General features: G+C 40.1%; 1 protein-coding gene across 1 annotated transcript in view; it reads left to right on the top strand.

Moving 5' to 3' along the window:
- The window catches only part of TACR1 (tachykinin receptor 1), a 188,407-nt gene that overhangs the window by 107,324 nt on the left and 61,141 nt on the right, over positions 1-19,942 (top strand). The window lies entirely within an intron of this gene.

Raw genomic sequence — 19,942 nt, 5'->3', positions numbered from 1 at the left:
TTGGTCTTCATTTCTTCCATAACCATCATCAGACAGAATTGGCTAAATGCCTGGTACAATTCTCTACACAGAGCCAGGTATAATTCTCTATACTGACTGTGCCTAAGGCTATTCTTGATCCCTGCCTTCTAGTAATGAATTAAGCTGAACTAAATTTACTTCCTTCCTCTGAGCCTCAGTTTTCCCATCTGTAAAATGAAGAAATCAAACTGAATTATCTCATAGGTCCTTCCCAGCTCTGACATTTTTTGGTTTGAGCTTCTCTGTGATTTTTATGTATTATTTCTGCATGGAATAGGGTTGGAAATGCCCTCAGTATTCTGATTTTTCCATCTCAAATGTCAGCAGGGTATACCAAAAAGAGTTCTGGCCTCAAGTTTCCCCCAGACAAAAGGCCTAGGTCATTTCACTCCCTTAAAACCTCAGGGTCAACAGTAACATGGAGTTAATAATAGTTGTGCTGGCAATCGCCAGATTCACGAAGATCAAATGGGATGATGTATATGAAACTCTATTCACATGTAAATTATTCTTATTCTCAATATTTTACATGGACACTGGGTCCAGCTCAATGTCTATTTGTACTACCAGCCAGCAGCACAAATGGACAACAAGCTGGCCCCAGAATTATACAGAAGGAGCGGAGCAGGCTGTATTCTTTCAGGAAACTGAAAAGCTCTTTTAATGGCTCCAAGTTTTTCCCAGGAAACAAAGCCTGCACTTTTAAAACTAATATTCTTACCAGTGTTACATGGTTCTGATACCTTCCTGGAACAGAATAGTCTCTAAAGAATTGTCAATGAATATCACACAGAGGGCAATAGAGAGATGGGTAATGAAGATGAGCAAGTGAAAATAATAAATAGTGAAGAACTTTGAAGAAAAACAAGGAAAAGCTCATCAGAGAATGAAAGAGAAGATGGGTTGGTCACATAGAGAGGGTGAAGGATCATAAATAAAGAACCTAAACACTCATCCAATATTCTAGTGATGTTAAGAGAAATGAGGTAGGTATCCTGTCTCAGATTTATGAGAGGATATGGACAAAATTCTTAGAGAATAGGCACTCATGGATGGGCTGAAAGCTACATTGAAGGGTGGGGTAACATCCAGATCGATGAAATCAATCAGCCAATCGATAAGCATTTATGTAGTGCCAGGCATTGTGCTAAGTGATAGGAATACAAATTCAGGTAAAAAGACAATCTTGTCCTGCCCATAAGGAGCTTGAATTCTAATAGAGAAGATAGCATGTAAAAGGAAGCTAAAGGGGTGAAGGGGAAGGTATCCAACCAGCAATATGGTGGAGAATTCTGGAATGTGGTCTATTTGGAAACAAAGAGATGGCTGTCCTGGGCACCCACCTTAAATAGAGGTTCTGGGAGAAGCCACCCAATCAGAAGGAGGGGAAGCAGGGCCTGTAGGAAATCTCAAATGTGAACTCTGGAGCAGAAGTTATCTTCCAGGGAAAATTACAGGATCTTTTTCTAGAAAGAACTTTGAGAATCATCTGGTCCACTTATTTACAAGTTAGGCAATTAAAGTCCCTAGGTATTAAAATGGCTTGCCCAAAATCATGCAGCAGCAGAGCAGGGATCTAAACCCGGGTCTTCTAAATCTAAATCCGATTCACTTTCCTTCACTCCCTGCTACTTCACCATAAGACGTGGACCCTTCTTTTGGTGTTTCTAGCCCTTTTTGAAAATCAAGACACATGCATGTGAGAGGCAGTGTGGAATGTTGAATACAAAATTGGACCCGGAGTCAGGAAGACCTGGATCCCAAATCCCACTCACACTCTTACCAACTGTGTGATCGTGAGCGACTAACTTCAGCAATCTGAGCCTCAGTTTCTTCTTCTGTAAAACAGGGGATAATGATAGCATCTACCTCATGAACCAGGAGGATTGAATGAAAGAATGTATACAAATCACTTTGCAAGCCTAAAAACCTTATAAGAGTATGATGCAGCAAAAATAATGACTCAAAGCAGATAATTCATATACAGAAGACTGAGTAATACAGATAAGAACTAGGAAGACCTTTCCTTTTGGAGCCTGGACTGCTAAATCTGTGACTGGCTAGAATAGTAGGATCTAGACCCAGTGTCCTTCTAAGTCATCACAGTAGAGGTCCCAAAGTCTTCTTGACTCATAGAGAGAATTTAGTGGACCATTAAGAAATTACAGTTTCTTCTGTTAAGTTCAACTCAGACCAATTAGGCAGCTCTCTTTTTTCAAAGTATGCTGATAGTGTGACCCTGGGCAAGTCATTTAACCCCGATTGCCTCACCAGAAAATAAAAAGAAAGCCTCTAGTTGCAAAGTATGCTGATAGCTACAAGGTCCAAGCAGGTTGTGCTCAGTTTACCTCATATAGCTAAAGGGATTGGAATAGATGATCTCTGAGGTGCCTGCCAGCTCTGAATCTATGATCCTTGATGTTGATTAGGGATGACATGGGCTCCTGACATTCAGGAAAAAAGGTACAAATTGGTTCTTGACAGTGTTTTGTCATACTTTCCCAACACTCCATTGTGACGATTAAAAAGTTTTCAGAAGCATTGTTTCTGGATAATTTAATCATTTTCTTAATAAGGCCAGCACATTATTAATAAAAAGATAGTCATCTGGACTCTCTCTTAGACCGAAGACAATCATGGCACTGGCTCACAGTTCATATACCCTTCAAAGAGTAGATGTTCCTGAGGGATGACAATCAACTCTGATTGAATAGTACAATAGAAGGTGAGCTATATTAAAATGAAGGGCTCAGAGTGTGTCACCCTTGGACAGAGAAACCATCTCTTTACCAGACTACCCACAGCTTTGGGCTATCTATTCAAAGAATATATACCCCACCTAAGCCTAAGCAAAACACAATAGCTTCCACCAGGGTGGGTTCTTGAACAAGAAAATTAGTCCAATCTCTTTATCAGCAATGCCCTTCAAGAGAATGAACTTTTAAAATCAGGACTTTGGAAGAAGGGGAGAGCTTGGAATCTCTCCAAATTATTGGTTATTAACAATAAGTTCTCTCATCATTAATGTATCTTCTTGTAACATAGGCTTTAGAACTACAAGGAAAGTTAAAGGTTATCTAGTTTTGTCACATCATTTTATAGGTTCTGCTTTAATACCCTGCTAATCAGAGAAAATTATTAATAATATTTTCTTATTAGAATATATTACATAGACACATAGAAATAAATATAGATGCTATGGATATAGATTAACATAGATATATAGATAGACATGGACACAGGTCTAGACAGAGATACAGACATAGATATAGATGATGTGGATAGAGATAGAAAAGACTCTGTGTGTGTGTGTGTGTGTGTATCTCTGTGTGTGTGTGTGTGTGTGTGTGTGTATGTAAGATATAACAGAAGACAACATGGCATAGACCAGTGGTGTAAAACTCAAATAGAAACAGGGCCACCAATCCAAACATAAGGATCCCTACAGCCACATGGCGACTTAGAAAATGACGTTAATATGATCTAGGTTCTATTGTATTTTTATTTATTTTATTAACTACTTCCAAACGATATTTTAATCTGGTTTGAGTTGCACTCAGGAATGGTGCCCTGTCTCATTTGAGTCTTTGACTTCTCTAGCATAGAGGTTAAAGGACTGACCTTGGAGTGAGTAACATCTGGGTTGACGTCTTGCCTTTGCCACATACTAAATGTGTAACCATTGACACATCACTCTTAGTGCCCCTGGAAAATCTTTAAGACTGTAAGTTGCAAAATAGTTGCTGACCTATATCCACATGAGTATTTCCTTTAACTGGCAAAATAAATAAATGGAGGGGGGAGAGGGGAAATGGATGGTACCAATAATAAAAACTTACATTTCTCTAGTTCTTTCATGTATCTAAAGCATTTTCCTCACAACAACAGTGTTAGGTAGGTAGTAGTGTAGGTCTTATTATCCACATCATACTGAAGGGAAACAAGTTGAGAGAGGTACACACTTGTCTGTGAACACACAGCTAGTGTTCAAGGCAAGATTGTAACTCAGGCCTCCGGACTCCAAGTTCTAAACATCTCCTGCTACATCACACTGTACAAAAATAATCAGTTAACAACCAGGTGAGCAAATGCTAAGGCAAAGGAATGCCCCTGAGGCAAAAGGAGTGTTCTCAGCTGAGACCAGTAGAGTTAGAAACCAGGGACTGACTTTCCAGCCTAACATGTGAATGAAAACCTGATTTCTTTTGTTATGTGTTAAATCTCCTTTTTATTGTGAACTTAGTCTTCATCAACAGCGCGCGCGCGTGCGCGCGCGCACACACACACACACACACACACACACACACACACACACACACACAAGAACCAGATTTTTTCTGTTTGTTTTTCTGAACATTGAAATGCTAGCTTTCCAAACTCCTCTAGACCACCACTGGACAAAACGCACCATATGTGCACTTTCAGGATAGATGGGTTATCGAGATGGTGGCAATTAATATTCTCCTCGATACTGCCCACTCTATCACTGTTGCGCAGAGTTCCTGGTGTCATCACCGTAAATGATTCAAAGCAATTGACACAGGAAAGAAAGTCCCTGTGAACATCCATACTTAATAATGCTCCTAAGAGAACAGATCCTTCCACACAGCATACACAATACCTGACAAAACCCGCTGACCAGCAATGCACTCATTACCAAGACTGCAGTTGCTGTCAGAGGCAAGAGAAAACCAAGGGAGGGTGATTAATGAAGTGCAATGAATGGCAGAAAGAGAAAAGACAGCACATGGGAATCATTCTTTCATTCCCAAATCCACCCTTCCTCCCCCAAATCCCAGAGGTCCGCACATTGCTCTGCTGAATATGTCCAAAGCCTTGTGGATAGCAGCATTTCATGCTTATTGAATGGATACATATTTATATAGTAGTGGCATAGGATTAGGTGTGTGCTGGGACCAATTCAAACCAGCTTATGAGGGCTGATTGTTAAATTTTCATCATGAATAGCAAGTTGTACATAATAGATTTGCCCATTCATGTGCAATCATCTTTTTTTTTATTATATTATGTTATGGATATGCTTGTTTTGTTCCATAAATTAAAAATAAAATTAAAATTAAAAAAAATTCATTGTGAGTGTTTATACCTTGTCAAATGCTACAAGTCAGGGCTTGATTTATTGTTTTCTTTATTGTTATACTTATGAAAGCAATGGGGAAAATGTTGATAATGTAGATGGCGTGTCATAAAGACTTCTCTCCCTTCCCCTTCTCCTTCCTGCGGAACCAGTTGTTAAACATTTATCAGAATATTCCCTGTGTAGGATCATGGAATTTTAGAGCTAGACAGGGCCTTAGGATAACTGCATTTTAAGGTCTGCAAAGCACTATATATGTTCTATCTTATTTGATCCTCACAAAACCCCTGTGAGATAAATGCTTTTATTATTTTCCAGATTAGGAAATTTAGGCTGAGAGAGATGCCTTTCGAAGGGTCACACAGCTAGTCAGTGTCTGAGGCTAGATTTGAGCTCAAGTCTTCCTGACTCCAAGTCCAGCACTGTCCTGGCTCAGTTATACCAATTTGTGTTGACACAGCCCCAAATCATGGGTGCGCACAAGAACCAATGAAGAGCCCCTGGTCATGTATGCATTTTAACTAGGGGTTAGATCATGTACCCTACTGGAAAGGGCTAGAGTTCATGCTCCATTTCATGGGAAGTGCTCCAGTCCGAACAGATTGGGGGACTCCCCATTTTCACCTAAATATGAGGAAAAGAGAAAATTAACACTTTGTAGTTAGAAAGACCAAGTTTGGCCCTAAAAAGGAGTGAAAAAATTCACCTCCCTTTCTTCTTCACAGAGATGAGGGTCAATGTGTGTGAAACATTGCATTCACTATCAGACTGAATTGATATATATATGCTTAGTTTTGCTGAGTTGCAAAATAAACATAGTAAATGTAAGATAATCTTAGAGGGGAAGGCACGAGTAACTGGGAGGAACCATAAAGACCTCCTACAAAAGGTGAGATCTGAGCTTGATCTTGAAAGAAGCCAGGCAGAGGTGAGGTGGGAAAGGCATTGGAGACTGACAGTGTGCTAAGGCATGGAGATGCAAGATAGCATGTCCCTCATGAAGAATAGCAAAGAGATCAATAAGACTGGATTGTGAAGTATGTGGAGGGCAGTCAAGTATAAAACATTGGAATGGGACAGGTTACAGAGGGTTCTAAATGAAAAACAAAGGACTTTATAGAAAAATGTTACACTGGACTTTCTCTAGTGAAATGGAGGGTGATGTGGTCAGACTTATAGCTTAAGAAAAGCACTTTGGCAACTGTGTGGAGGATAAATTGGAGTGAGGAGAGATTTAAAGCAAAGAAACCACTTAGAAGGCTACTGCAACAGTCCAGGCAAAGGGAGGTGAGCGCTGAACTATGGGGTCAGGCCATGGAATTAGATAGAAGGGGACATACATGACAGATGTTGTGAAGATAAAAATAGCAAAATTTGTCCGCTGATTAGAGATACAGGGTAAATAAGAGTGAAGAGTTGAGAATAAACTGGAGGTTTTCAACCCAGGTAACTGGGAACCTGGTGTTACCCTCAACATTAATGGGAACATTTGGAAGGTGAATGGATTTGGAAGTAAAGAGAATGAGTTCTATTTTAAACATGTTGATTTTAAGTCAACCTATGGAACATCCAGTTGAAAATGTCAAATATGCAGTTTATGATGTGGTACTCAAGCTCTGAAGAGAAACTGGATGTATAGAACTGGGAAGTACCTGAATAGAAATGATAACTGAACCCATTGGGACCTGATTGGACCATCAAGTGAGCTATTAGACACAGAAAAAAGAAGGGGATCCAGGACAGAGCCTTGGTGGAGGAGTACTGACAATTAATGTGCAGCATGTAGCTGAAGGTCAGCAACAAGAGACTAAAAAATGGTTGTCAGATAGAATGGAGAGAACCAAGAGAGTATAGTGTCAGGAAAACTCAGAGGAGAGTATGCCTGGAAGACAAAATGATCAGCAATGTTAAACGCTCTAGGGAGGTCAAGAAGTATGAGGAATGAGAAAAGACAATTAAATCTGTCGATTTTAAAATTAGTGATCAGTTATATGATAATGTCAGTAATCAACTGCAGAAGATTTAGAAGAAAGTGAGAGGAGAGGAATTGGAAACACTATAGATGGCTTTTTCAAGTTTAACTGAAAAGAAGGGGATATAAGAGAGTAGTAGGGATGGACAAATTTAACTGAGGGTTTGTTTTTTTTAAGGATGAGAGAAATATATGCATGTTTTTAGTCATCTGGGAAAGTGTTAAGAGGTGGAGAAAAATTAAGAATTAGAGATAAATGGGACAATACAGTGGAGAAGACTGAAGGGGATATGATCAAGGGTACATGCTGAGTAGAAGGGTTGGCTGTGGCAAGGAGAAAAGCCACCTCTTCAGCAATGAAGTAAATAAGGAGATTTGGCAGGGGGAACAGTGATTTTGGCAGGATGTGAGATGAGAAGGCAAAAAGATGGAGCTTTCAGCAAATGTCCTCAATTTTTTTCAGGAAAGTACAAAGCAAGGTCCTCAGCTAAGAGGGTAAGGGGGCCAGGTTGTGCTATGGAAGGCTTGAGGAGAAATTAAAAGATTTAGAACAGCCAATGGGGTGAATGGGACAGAGAATGGAATAGGAGGAATAAAAGGCTTGCCTTGCTGCCTTAGAAGCCCAGCTGAGATTTGGTAACAAAGTTATGGTGGGCCCAGTCAGCATGGTTTCTTGATTTTACCAGCTCTGTTGGGCAGCATGCGAATAAGAGAAAAAGCAACAGGATGGAAATAATCTAGATTGGGTAGGCATGATCAATGATAAGACAAGGATATTTGAGAGTAAAGAGTAAAGCTGAAATGGCTCACCAAAGTGTTGAGATTGGGAAGTGAGGGGGGTTTAGCCTGTGCGGGGGTGATAACCTAAGTGGTACTGAGGGGTTGAGGGATTAGAGGACACGGTAAGGACAAAAAATGGACTTAGATAGAATGACAAAAGATTTCGATTAAATAAGGGAATTTCAGAGTTTATAAACTTGAAAGTGGAATACTTATGAGTAATGTCAAAATTAAGAGCATAACCATCCCTGCATATTCCTGAGGTGAATTAAGTCATGGAATTTGAGAAGATTAAAGAACTGGGAAGATAAGGTATTCAGAAGAATATTGATATTTATGTTAAAGTGCCCTAGAATAAGGGAAGGAGTTAGGGTAGGTAGAGAAATGAGAGCAAAACACGAAATTCATCGAGGAAGAAAAAAGAATGTTAGAGGTGGGGGAGGGTTAGGAAGGAATAGGGATCGGTAAATAATGGCCACTATACTCTGGATTTGGTGATAAATTTGGATAGCATAAACCTCAAAGGAAGAGAAATTGTTGAACAATGGTGTCAGAGGAAGAGTCTGGATGTGTCAATGGGGAGCATAGCATATTCTGACTCTCCAAAATGCCCAATGAGCCCAAGGAATGAGAGAACGTCTAGCCAGTGTTGGAAAGGGTAGCTAGGGAAATAGTGTCATCAGGAAAGAGCCAGTAGAAGGAAGGTATGAGACAGAAAGAGATCCAAAATGACAGTTTGTCAATTGTGGAGCAGGCTTCCCAGAAGGAATAAGTAGAAGGAGTGGGCAGATCTAGAATGGGATACTGTTTGGGTGAGGAGGTAGGAGTAAGGTAAATTGGAATGAGAGAGCAACCTGCTGGGTTTGGGGAAAATATTTCGGTAGATAGCGGCTCAGTATCATTGGGATGGGGAAAGCATAAGGGATTAGGACCCTGCTAATCCCTGAAGAATTAGTCCTGGCAGAAAGTCAGTGGATGGAGAGAGGTATGTTGAGGGAGGTAGGTGATTAGATTATTCAAAGTTGTCCCTCAAGCCCCAATCTTGTTATACATAAGTGGTGTATCCTGTGAAGCCTTGAGAGGTCAACCTTACAGAAGGTAAGAGCAGGAGGAAATATGGCCTAGGGAGTGTGGGAGCCAGGTCAGAAAGCAGGAAATGTATCCCCAGAGGACTCCCCCCATCCCGTCAAAACACAATCAAAGGAGAAATGAGTTTTCAGGGAGAAGAGGAGACAGCCATGTTAAATTCTTCAGTGAGGGAAATGTCATAAAACTGTGTAAAAAGAAAACCCTCTATTCTGACAACAACATTAATTTTAATTATACTTAATTTTGCAAATGAATATGTGCTGTGTAGCATTCTAGCAAGGCTGATACGTCTGTCAGAAGTGATGCAAATGACAGGCCACTCCAGATATGAGAACTCGGAGAATTAGTCTTCAGAGCCTTACAAGCTAAGAATAGGTCTTTCTCCAATCTCCTGCTTATGTCTACCCAATTGCAGGAGTCCACCCAGAAATGAAGGTAATAGGGACACTGACTGAAAGGTCAAAGGAACATTATTGAATGTTGTAAGAGAAGGCCAAACAATGCACACACACACACACATATACCAGGAATTATAAGGTAGGTCTTACCCCACACACACATACACCCCCACACACATCATCCAAGACTTTATTTTCACAGCATAAAATGATTAAACCTTTGCTAATGTGACTTTTCCAGATGCTTGTCCATCCACTCCATCTGCCTCCTGTATTTCCTTTAACTGGAATGGTCTTTATTCTTTACAGAATTCTGTACTGGGGATTAGTAGGAGCCCTGACCCTGGTCACTTCCTACTTTTACTAATGGAGAAAATCAGGCTAAGAGCTCTAAGCCTAGAGCTTTCAGCAGACAAAGCTTCCTGGTCCCATAGGGTCAACCTACCTTGTAATTCTTGGTATTTGTAGAATGTGTGATTATAAAGAAGCCATTAGGAAATGGAAAAGAGAAGTTTTTTTAAATTTCACATGCATGGGAAGAAATTTAAGATAAATACATGGTGGTTAGAAAAAGCAGGACTAAACTTTTTTTTCAAAAGTGACCCTTTGGGCAAAATAGCAAAGTAGGAGAAGACCCTACTGCATCCCCTTCCCCTCCTTCCACCTTTCTTTCTTTCATCAGTTTCCCCCAACCTCTGAAGCATCTTTATCCTGTCTGAATCTCGGGTCAGGTCTCTACTCTCACTCTTTTCATCAATTCATTCCCAATGAGGATTGCTGGGAAAGTGAATACTTTACCATCCTCAGGGAATTTACATTTTATAAGATCATGTCTGGAGAAAAACTGCTTACCCCAAAGTAATTTATCTATAATGCTAGAATTTCAGTCACTACCAGGGAGATGGCTTTATATTCAAAGCTTGTCTTTCTGCCCACCTAATAATAGTTCCACAATAAACACATGTAGCAAGGAGCAAAAAAACCTCATTTATTAATATCTAATTTATTCAATTGAACAGAAATCAAGAGGAAGTATATGTAGGAAAATATATACTAGATAATACAGAGTAAAGGAACTTTTCCATTGGAAGAGAGGTAACTTAGCTCGACCAAGAGAGAGTTACAGATCTCACTCAAAGGGGAAATTCCCTGAAGTCTCTAGTATAGCAAGCTGGGGATAGGCCCATGATGGAGACTGCCCATTCCTCTCTGTCAGCTTCTTCCCAGAGTCTTATTCCCCCTTCAGCAACCTGAAGTGGGGTTGGCATAATCCATCTTCTCTCTCAGAGCTGGAAGCTAAAAGTTCCCAAAGCTACTGCAGAGCCCAAAGAAGACCCAAGAGAATGAACAAAATTTGAAGAGCTCGAATAGAGATGAGGAGACCGAAGAGATTCTCTTCAACTCAGCCCTGTCCCTTATGCAGGTGTGGAGCATTGATCTGCCCCAGTGAGGAAAGAAAGCCCATACTAATGGGCTTTAAAATTTGTGTTACATTCACATATAAATATGTACACTTATTAGCTGTGTGATCCTGGTCAAGTCACTTAACCTTGTTTGCCTCAGTTCCTCATCTGTAAAATGAGCTAGAGAAGGAAGTGGCAAATCATCCCAGTATCCTTGCCAAGAAAACCCCATGTGGGGTCATGAAGAGTTAGACATGACTGAAAATTACTGAACAACAAATAAAATCTTGTTTAATCCTCACAACGACCCTGTGAAGAAGGTACTATTACTAACTCATTTTACAGATGAGGAAATTGAGGCTGAGAGAGGTTAAATGACTGGGCCAGGATCACACAACTAATATCTGATGTTGACTTGAACTCAGATCTTCCTGACTGCCAAGAAAGAGCTCTCTTTTCCCACTATTCAACCTGCCTCTAATCTGAAGTCCAGGTACCACATCTACAGCATTTTCCTGATCTATCAGTATAAGAACATTGTCCAAAAAAAGGTGGGGGGTGGGAAGGGACTAAGAGGGATTTTCCTCTGCTGAATAGAGTGAAGAGAGGAACATTCTCAAATGCAGGCCAATGCCTATGAGATAGTTTCCCATTTCCTAAAGGAAGTTCAAATGATGATTTTTTCAAATAGTACTGCATTTATGGTTCAACAGATTGGGATGAATTCACAGATCTGGGGGGACTCCTCCCTCAGCTGTATTCTCGGGGTTCCATGGTTCTCCACCCCATAGGAACTGTTTCACCTCCTTCAGATTTCCATTCATACTGTTTAACGTCTAGGGGATAGGTGCTTCATATTTTTGATGATTGAATAAGGAGCCTAGGGCATGAACTATTCGTGATGAACATTTTACTCCTCGTTGCTATCTAGTTTGTCTTTGAGGTGAGATTGAGTTTCTCTGACTTCCACGTCAGCTAAGTCTATGGTCCACACTAAAAAAACCATAGCCTTGCTCATGGAAAGTTTCTCCAGTTCAGTTAAGCCATGCTCCAAATAGAATTCCCTTTATCCAGGCTTTGTCTTCATCCATGGCTTTCCTACTCAGTAGCCTGGATTTAATAAGAAGCCCAAGAATGTCAATTAAAAGTTATCTAGTCTAACCCCTACCTGCACAGAATCACAGAATCTGGAAGAACTCCAAGGCCATCCAGTCCAATCTATATATGAACAAAAGCCTTCTATGATTAAAAAAAATGATAATGAAAACAGCTAAAACGTACAGAATTTTAAGGTTTTCAAAGCACTTTAAACATATCACCTGGCGTCCTCATAACAACCTTGTTAGGCAGGTATTATTGTTATCCCCATTTTACAGATGAGGAAACTGAGCATGAGAGAGGTAAAGTGATTTGCCCACACAACTAGTAAATGTCTAAGGAGAGGTTCAAAGCATTTTCTCCCCTTCCAAGGAGGTGCACTCACTTCTCGCAAGAATCAATATGGCACACTTCAACCTCTTTAATAAAAAGTCTTTGAGACACCAGTCTTCAGAACTGAGTCTGGGGTCATCTTTATAACATCTGTTACTGTAGAAGGCAACCCCATCCTCTCAGTCCCTCAGGCTCCCAACCTAGGAGTTATCCTTAACTCCTCACTATGTCTCACATCCCTATATCCATGCTGTCGCCAAGGCCTGTCCATTTCACCTTTGCAACATCTCTCAAGTACACCCCCTTCTCTCCTCTAATACTGCCATCACTCTGATGTAGACCTTCATCATCTCATGTCTGAACTACTATAATAACCTATGGGTGGGTCTGCCTATCTCAAGAATCTATTCACATTACAACAATGATGCAAAAAATAAAAAAGAGAGGGTGGAAAAGGATAGAAAATTTTTATTTACCAATTGATTTCTGTAGAATTTATGTGGCATTTTAACCAGGACTTGAAGGAAGTCAGAGAAGCCCGGAGGTAGAGATGAGAAGGGAGAGTTCCATTCCCCATTCAGTTGCCAAGATTTCCTAAAACACAGGCACCTCCACTCAATAAGCTCCAGTAACTTCTTATCCCTTTCAGCATCAAATGCAAAATGTTTTGTTTGTCATTCGAAGCTCTTTATAATTTTCTCTCTCTCTCTCTCTCTCTCTCTCTCTTTCTCTCTCTCTCTCTCACACACACTCTCTCTCTCTCTCTCTCTCTCTCTCACACACACACTCTCTCTCTGTCTCTCTGTCTCTCTCTCTCTCTCTCTCTCTCTCTCTCTCTCTCTCTTCTCACACACACACACACACACACACACACACACACACACTCCTTTCCAGTTTTCTTACATCTTACTTCCCACCATGTACTTTTCGATCCACTGACACTGATCTTCTTGCTGTTTCATAAAAAAGACACAACATTTTGTGGCTTCAAAGCTTTTTATTGGCTGTTCTTGGTGCCTGGAATTCTCTCCCTTCTCATCTCTACCTTCTGGCTTCTCTGACTTCTTTCAAGTCCCAGTTAAAATGCCACATAAATTCTATAGAAATCAATTAATAAATAAAAATTTTCTATCCTTTTCCACCCTCTTTTTTATTTTTTGCATCATCGTTGTAATTAATAAAGTAGCAGCATTATTTGTGAGTTATTTAGGGAGAAATGCATTATTTTCCAAAGTTTTTTATGGAACTCAACAATACTAAACAAAAGATATTAGAGTGGTTTGCCATTTCCTTCTCTAGCTCATTTTGCAGATAAAGAAACTGAGGCAAATAGAGTTAAGCGACTTGCCCAAGGTCACACAGCTAGTAAATGTCTGAGGCCAGATTTGAACTCAGCAAGGGGAATCTTCCTGACTCCAGGCTAGGCACTCTATTCACTTTGCTACCTAGCTGCACCCTTCTCCCCACCTCCAGCACATACTAGGAACTTAATAAATGTTTGTTGACTGACTGGATTCTCCAGTCATAGTTTTCCTTGATGGTCTCTCTTAAACTATTTCTCATTTGTTAAGTCATAATTGTTTATATTCTACTTACAGACACTACTCATCTTTCCATTGCTCTTTAGGTCACCTGCAATCTGTTTCTAAAGTAAAATTCCATTAGAGTGTAAACTTTTTGTAGGTAGGGATCAGTTAATTTTTTTCAACTTTGTATCACTAGCACCTAGCATAATGCTTGAGAGAAAAAATGTGTTTAATAAATGTTTTGTGGAGTGAATGAATCACGCTCCTTGATTAATAGCCATATGGCATCACTGAGAGAATGTGGTGTTAAAGAGATGAGTGCTTGTGGCATCCTGAAATCTTTGGTGTATTTAGCATATCTAGCACTTTAAGGATCACAAGTTCATAAGTTTAGAGCCGGAAAGGGCCTTAGACACCATCTAGTCCAAGATTTATTTTACTGATGAGAAAATTGAGATTTCAAGAGGGGTTCGGTGACTTGACCAAGGTAACCCAGAGAGTAGGGGACAAAGGCAAGATTTCAAAGCAGTTCCTCTGACTCCAAATCTGGCTCTCTTTCTGATGTATCATACTGCCTCTCGTTTGCAAAGCTCTTTGGAGACATTATCTCATTGAAGCCTCATACAGACCTTATGAAGTCAGTACTGCAGATATGATTATTTTCCATTTTACAGATGAAGAAACTGACACTGATAACCTGTAGGCAGGTGTCTGGAGGAATCCTGAAGAATGAATGTCCCTGAAAGTCACTGTCAGTCCAGATTGTAGATAGACACTGAGGTTCCTTCTAACCAGAGCTGTAACTAGTGTAAGGTGAATTGGGGGATGGGATGGAGCTCCCCAAGGTGCCATGGAGTCCAAATTATATATTTATGTTAGGACCTTTAGTTCCTTTTTGCTTGTTACCTAAACACTGGACATTTTGGAGTCCATAAGTTTTATAGCTGGCTCATTCTTTGGTCACTTCTGGATGTCTCAACTGCTATTCTCTTTCCAGCATTGTATGCACTGTCTATGGCATCTAATTTGGTAGATTTCCTTAGGGTTTTTTTTCCTCCCCATCCTTTCTCTTTTAAAGCCCTTTGGATTAGGGTTGCAAGACATGAGAAAAATATACACTTATCAGCATCTCTTAGATCCACTCCATCCCTTACCAGAAGTCTGTCATCCCTATATTTCAAGCAATGGTCCAGAAATCCAAATCTAATTCTCAGACACTATCTCCTTGGCCAGATGTTCACTTCTCAAATTGAATTTTCTCTTATGTGTCCCTTGGTTTCAATGGGAAATGGTGAGAGAAAAACATGATTGATCTGTGCTGCTGTTGCATATGGTCATAAACATTTTTAAAAATATTTTTGATATTTGATGATTCTGATAACTATATTTCAATATGCTTAGTTTCTATTCCTATTCAATTTATTTCATGCATTTACAAATCTTATTCTGAGAAGGGGTCCAGAGGCTTCACCAGACTGCCAAAGGGGTCTGTGACATTAAAAAAAAAGACATTAAGAGGTCCTGCAACATAGGTTTAATTCTCTCCCCTAAGACACTCTAATTTTGGCCACATTTCCTAGGTGCTTTCAGACAATATCATTTTTACCCATATGAACCAGAAATGCATACTAGTCATCTGTCTTGATAAAATTTGGGAAATTATCATGTCTTGGATACATGCCCCCCCACAAAGACAACATATCTCACTATTATTATAATTATCAGGTCAGCAAAGGGTTGCCTTGGGACCCCTGAGCAAGATAGCACCCACCCCTACTTTCTGATTCTTTCTCTGATCGTAAATGGATCAGACCTCATCTGAGAGTGTCTGTGGCTCAATGTTATGGATTCTTAGAAGACAGACAGCTGTTTCTTTCTCAAATCCTGTTCTCTTCTCTTCAGGAAGACTCTCTGATTTGCTTTTAGCTACAAGTCTACAATTGTCTTTTTTTATACTCTTCTTCTTCTCTGTAATTTTTTTTACTTGCAAATTTCTTGACAAGGGTCAAATTTCCCTTCCGCCTCTTCAAATCCTTTCTTTCCCCTGTTGAAGCCCCACTGCCATTATTTTTAGGAACACTTCATTCATTGTCCCTGATAACCTGGGTTGTGGAAACGTGTTTCTTGCATCCTGTCATCTTCTTTTCTAGGAGGAATTCCAGTCTGCACTTAAACATAGAAAGGAGTCACTTCCCTGTGGCAGAAATACAAATATCACACACTTGATGCAAGTCAAATATAAGAAAACTCATTCTATTCTCCATACAGACTAATTGAGATTCTTGGGGTTTTTTTAACTGTTTACAGTATACAGTATACACTATATACATTATCTCATTCAATCTTTAGAATAGCCCTGTAAGACAGGTAATACTACCCTCATTTTACAGATGAGGAAACTGACGCTCAGAGATTTTAAGGGACTTGCCCATGGTCACACAGCTGGTAACTGTCAGAAGGGGGATTTGAATCTAGGTCTTCCTAAGTATGAGTGCAATACTCCATTCTCTACACTATGGTGTTTCTCTACATGAAAATGCCATAAGGTAAGAAGTCCTGTGATTCCAGTCTGTGATCACTCTGATCTTTAACCTGGGCTGGGACAGCATCACTTCCTCTCTCCCTAGTGGGGATATCGCCACCTCTCCTTGAGGTAGCAGTGATGCATTAGACCTTTGGTCTTTTTTTTTCTTTTTTCTTTTTCTTTTTGGTGAGGCAATCAGGGTTAAGTGACTTGCCCAGGGTCACACAGCTAGTAAGTGTCAAGGGTCTGAGGCCAGATTTGAACTCAGATCCTCTTGAATCCAAGGCCAGAGCCCTATCCACTGCACCACCTAGCTGCCCCTAGAGCTTTGAGTCTTACAGGTGGCTCAAACCTAGCAAGGACCACCCATGGGCTTGTTAGTGCAAATCCCTACATTCTATCAGCTCCAACGTTAAGTCAAGATAGTGGCTTCTAATTGCAACAATCTGGCCCAGACAATAGGTAGGAATCAACAATAATAATAGGAAAAGGAAACAAATTAATCAGTAAGTCATAGAATGTTGAGGTCTAGCTCTAAGGAACTGAATAAAAGGTAGAACTAGAAGGAATAAATGGAAGTTACTGGGATATAAATTTAGGACTGATGCAAGGAAAAACTTCTAAGCAATTAGAAGCATCTAAAAGTGGAGTAGACTGTCTTAGGAGGTAGTGGTCTCTCTTTTACTGAAGTCTTCAGGCAGAGGCTAGGTAACTACTCTACAAATGTAGAGGGAATTTTTTATATGCATTGCACTAGGTGACCTGTGAGTTCCCTTATAACACTGAGATTTATGATTCCGTATCAGTGACTATATGAATTCAAATTGTTGGCTATAATTTGAAAAAAAAAATGATGTTGTGTCCCTAGATTCCCTAGATAAATGATGGTACTTTTTTCTAGCTCTTATGTTCCATGAGTTTATACGTAAGACCTTTTTGCATGCTATTTGCATAATCTTTGAAAATACAGGGTCACCTCCATGACATTATAATATGATAACCTCCATGATACCACCATGAATTTTAACTCACATTTCTAAGGCACTTTAAGGTTTTCAGAGCTTTGAATCTAAGGTTCCCAAGAACTCTGCAAGGTTGTCATACATGTCCCCACTTTATAGATAAGTAATTGGAGACTTTATGTGGCTTACCCACAGTCATGGTGTTAGTAGATATCAAAGATGGGATTCCAAGCCAGGTCTCTTGATTCTTGGTCCAGGACTCTTTCTATCACCCATCACCTCACCTCAGGTGAGGCATTTCAATGGGGATTTGGGGGTAGATGAACTAAATTTTTATTAAATGACCTTGTCTTAAATGTAGTAATCCTATGATACCTAACTGTGCGAGAAAGCAAAGAATTGGAGGTTGCACCTCTTCATGTCATTGGCTATTTGCTGCCCGTTGTGTGTTTTTACTTCATTTCTTCAAGGCTGCCTTCAATGTACATTGTACACAATTGTTTAGCTGTTATCTCCCCCCTGAGAATGTGGGCTTCTTGAATGCAGGGACTGTGGTTTTGCCTCTTTTTTGTCTCCCCACTGCTTAGCATTATGCATCATACATAGCACAAGTTTCATAAATGCTTGTTGACTGACTATAATCTGAATTGACTTCAATATAAGTGTTTGGAGGTGAGGAAACCACAGTGTAAATTATCACTGACCTAATCTTCTAGGATGTTCTTGGGTCCCTCAGCCCCCTAGAGGAGAACTTGCTTATGATCAATGGCATGAATTTACAAAGAGATTGGTTGAGACTCAGGGTCCCTGTTACTTTGGACAGCCCCAGAATGCTATAGGGAATACCCAGTTGATGATCACATCTTGCTTCTTGCAAGAAAGGTGAGTTTTCTTTCCAGTTCACCATTGCAAGGAAGTGGGGGTTGGCTAGGAGACCAGTGTAAAGAAAAGTGATATTTTAAGTGAAGAAAAGTTCGGTTGTGAAAGACAGCTTCTTTTTATTTAGAGAGGCATGCTCTGAAACCCATTGTTGATTCTTTAAACCAATTTGCCACCTTTCCAATCCCTTATAATTTTAAACATCAGAGACACCCCAATTCCAGGTGGCTGATTGTTTTCACACTGTTGGAGTGGGTGTTCTGTCATACCAATGCCAAGCAAGTGTGAAAAGATGTAATTCTGCAACCACATTGAGCCAATAAAGTAATGTTGTATTTTTAGAGATGAACAAGGCAGCATTTGGAGGAACAGAAAGGGCCTGAGGTGAGGAAAAGAAAGGAATTGACCACTCCTTCAGACTTTGGCCCAATCTCCTTCCATTTGGGGACAGCAGTAGAGACTGAGAAGGGGTACAGGAAAGAAAGATGAAAGCATCATCGATTTAGAGCTGGAAGGCCATGGAAACTTAGGGACCATGGAATCTAACACTGTCATTGTATAGATGAGAAAACTGAAGTACAGAGAAGATAAGTGATTTGCTCACGGTTATGCAGTCAATAAGTATCAGAGGCAGGATTTAAATCCAGGTTCTACCGACTCCAAATTAAACACTCTGCCCACTAGGTCATGCTGTCTTGAGCCCTTTAGGCAGCAAAGCTTTGAGGGTTGTCAAACCCTGAAAATAAATGACCAAAGAGCCACAGAGGTTACAGCAAAAGCTTCATACCAACTGTTAACTCTGAAAAATAAAATAAAACCAAAGAGCTCACATAGGTTATAAGCAAAAAGCCTTCTTCAGTCCATTGGAGGAGGGATACTAGACATACATGTAGTTGTAGCCAGACAAAGAACCAAGCAGTGAGGTGTAGCCATAACAGTTCGGAGTAACTTCAATGAAGCAAGTTTGCATGTGACAAAAAGTCTATTCATAACAGGGCTTCATGACCAGAACGTGGCTCCTGCCAATGCTTGTCCAAGCTCAGGGATCACCTGGGGCTGGTTTGAGCCAGTTCTGTGATTTAGCTGCAACAGAGTTCATCCAGAGGGTGAACACAAAGGATTGTTGTATACCAAGCTCAGGGCACAGACAGTTTGCTGGATCTTAGCTCTGGAAAACAAGGTGTCTCCTAATAGTAAAAAAGAGAGGGGTGGTCTTAGCATGGGGATCCTGCCAGGGTCTTTCCTTACAATCTTTATTTTTTTTATTCCAAGTTTTAAAATAGTATGCCTTTCCTACTCTGAGATTTCCACATCCTAAAGTCTCTTCTATCACTGACAAGATCTATTTTTGTTTAGTTCCATTGAATTCAATTATCATCTCTGTGCTATTGATTACTCTATCTATTGCATATATCCAGCCCTAGTCTTTATCCCAAGCTCCAGTCTTGCATCACCAAGTGCCTATTGAATATTTCCAACTAGATAGCTGGTAGACATCTAAAACTCAACAAGTTCAAGACAGAATTCATCTCCCCTCCTAAATCTTCCTGTTTTCTAAGCTTGTCTGTTGCCATTGAGGGAAGCACTACTACCTTTCCAGGCAAACAGGTTCCAACTTTGGAATCTTCCCAGACTTTTTACTTTCCCTTATCTGCTACATCAAATCAGTTGGCAAATCTTGTCACTTTTTATGTTCAGGATATCTTTTGTATATGTCCCTTTCTGTCAGCTCACAAAATGGCAACCCTCATTCAGGTGCTAATCGCCTTTTACCTTGATTATTGGAGCTATCTACTAACTGGACTCCCAGGTTCCAGTCTTTGTTCTTCAATCCACTCTCCACATAGCTGGTAAAATAA

This window comes from Phascolarctos cinereus, unplaced genomic scaffold (genome assembly GCF_003287225.1).
Source record: "Phascolarctos cinereus isolate Bilbo 61053 unplaced genomic scaffold, phaCin_HiC Scaffold_2;HRSCAF=192, whole genome shotgun sequence".
Classification (NCBI taxonomy): Eukaryota; Metazoa; Chordata; class Mammalia; order Diprotodontia; family Phascolarctidae; genus Phascolarctos; species Phascolarctos cinereus.
This window is presented reverse-complemented; position numbering and strand designations above follow the sequence as displayed.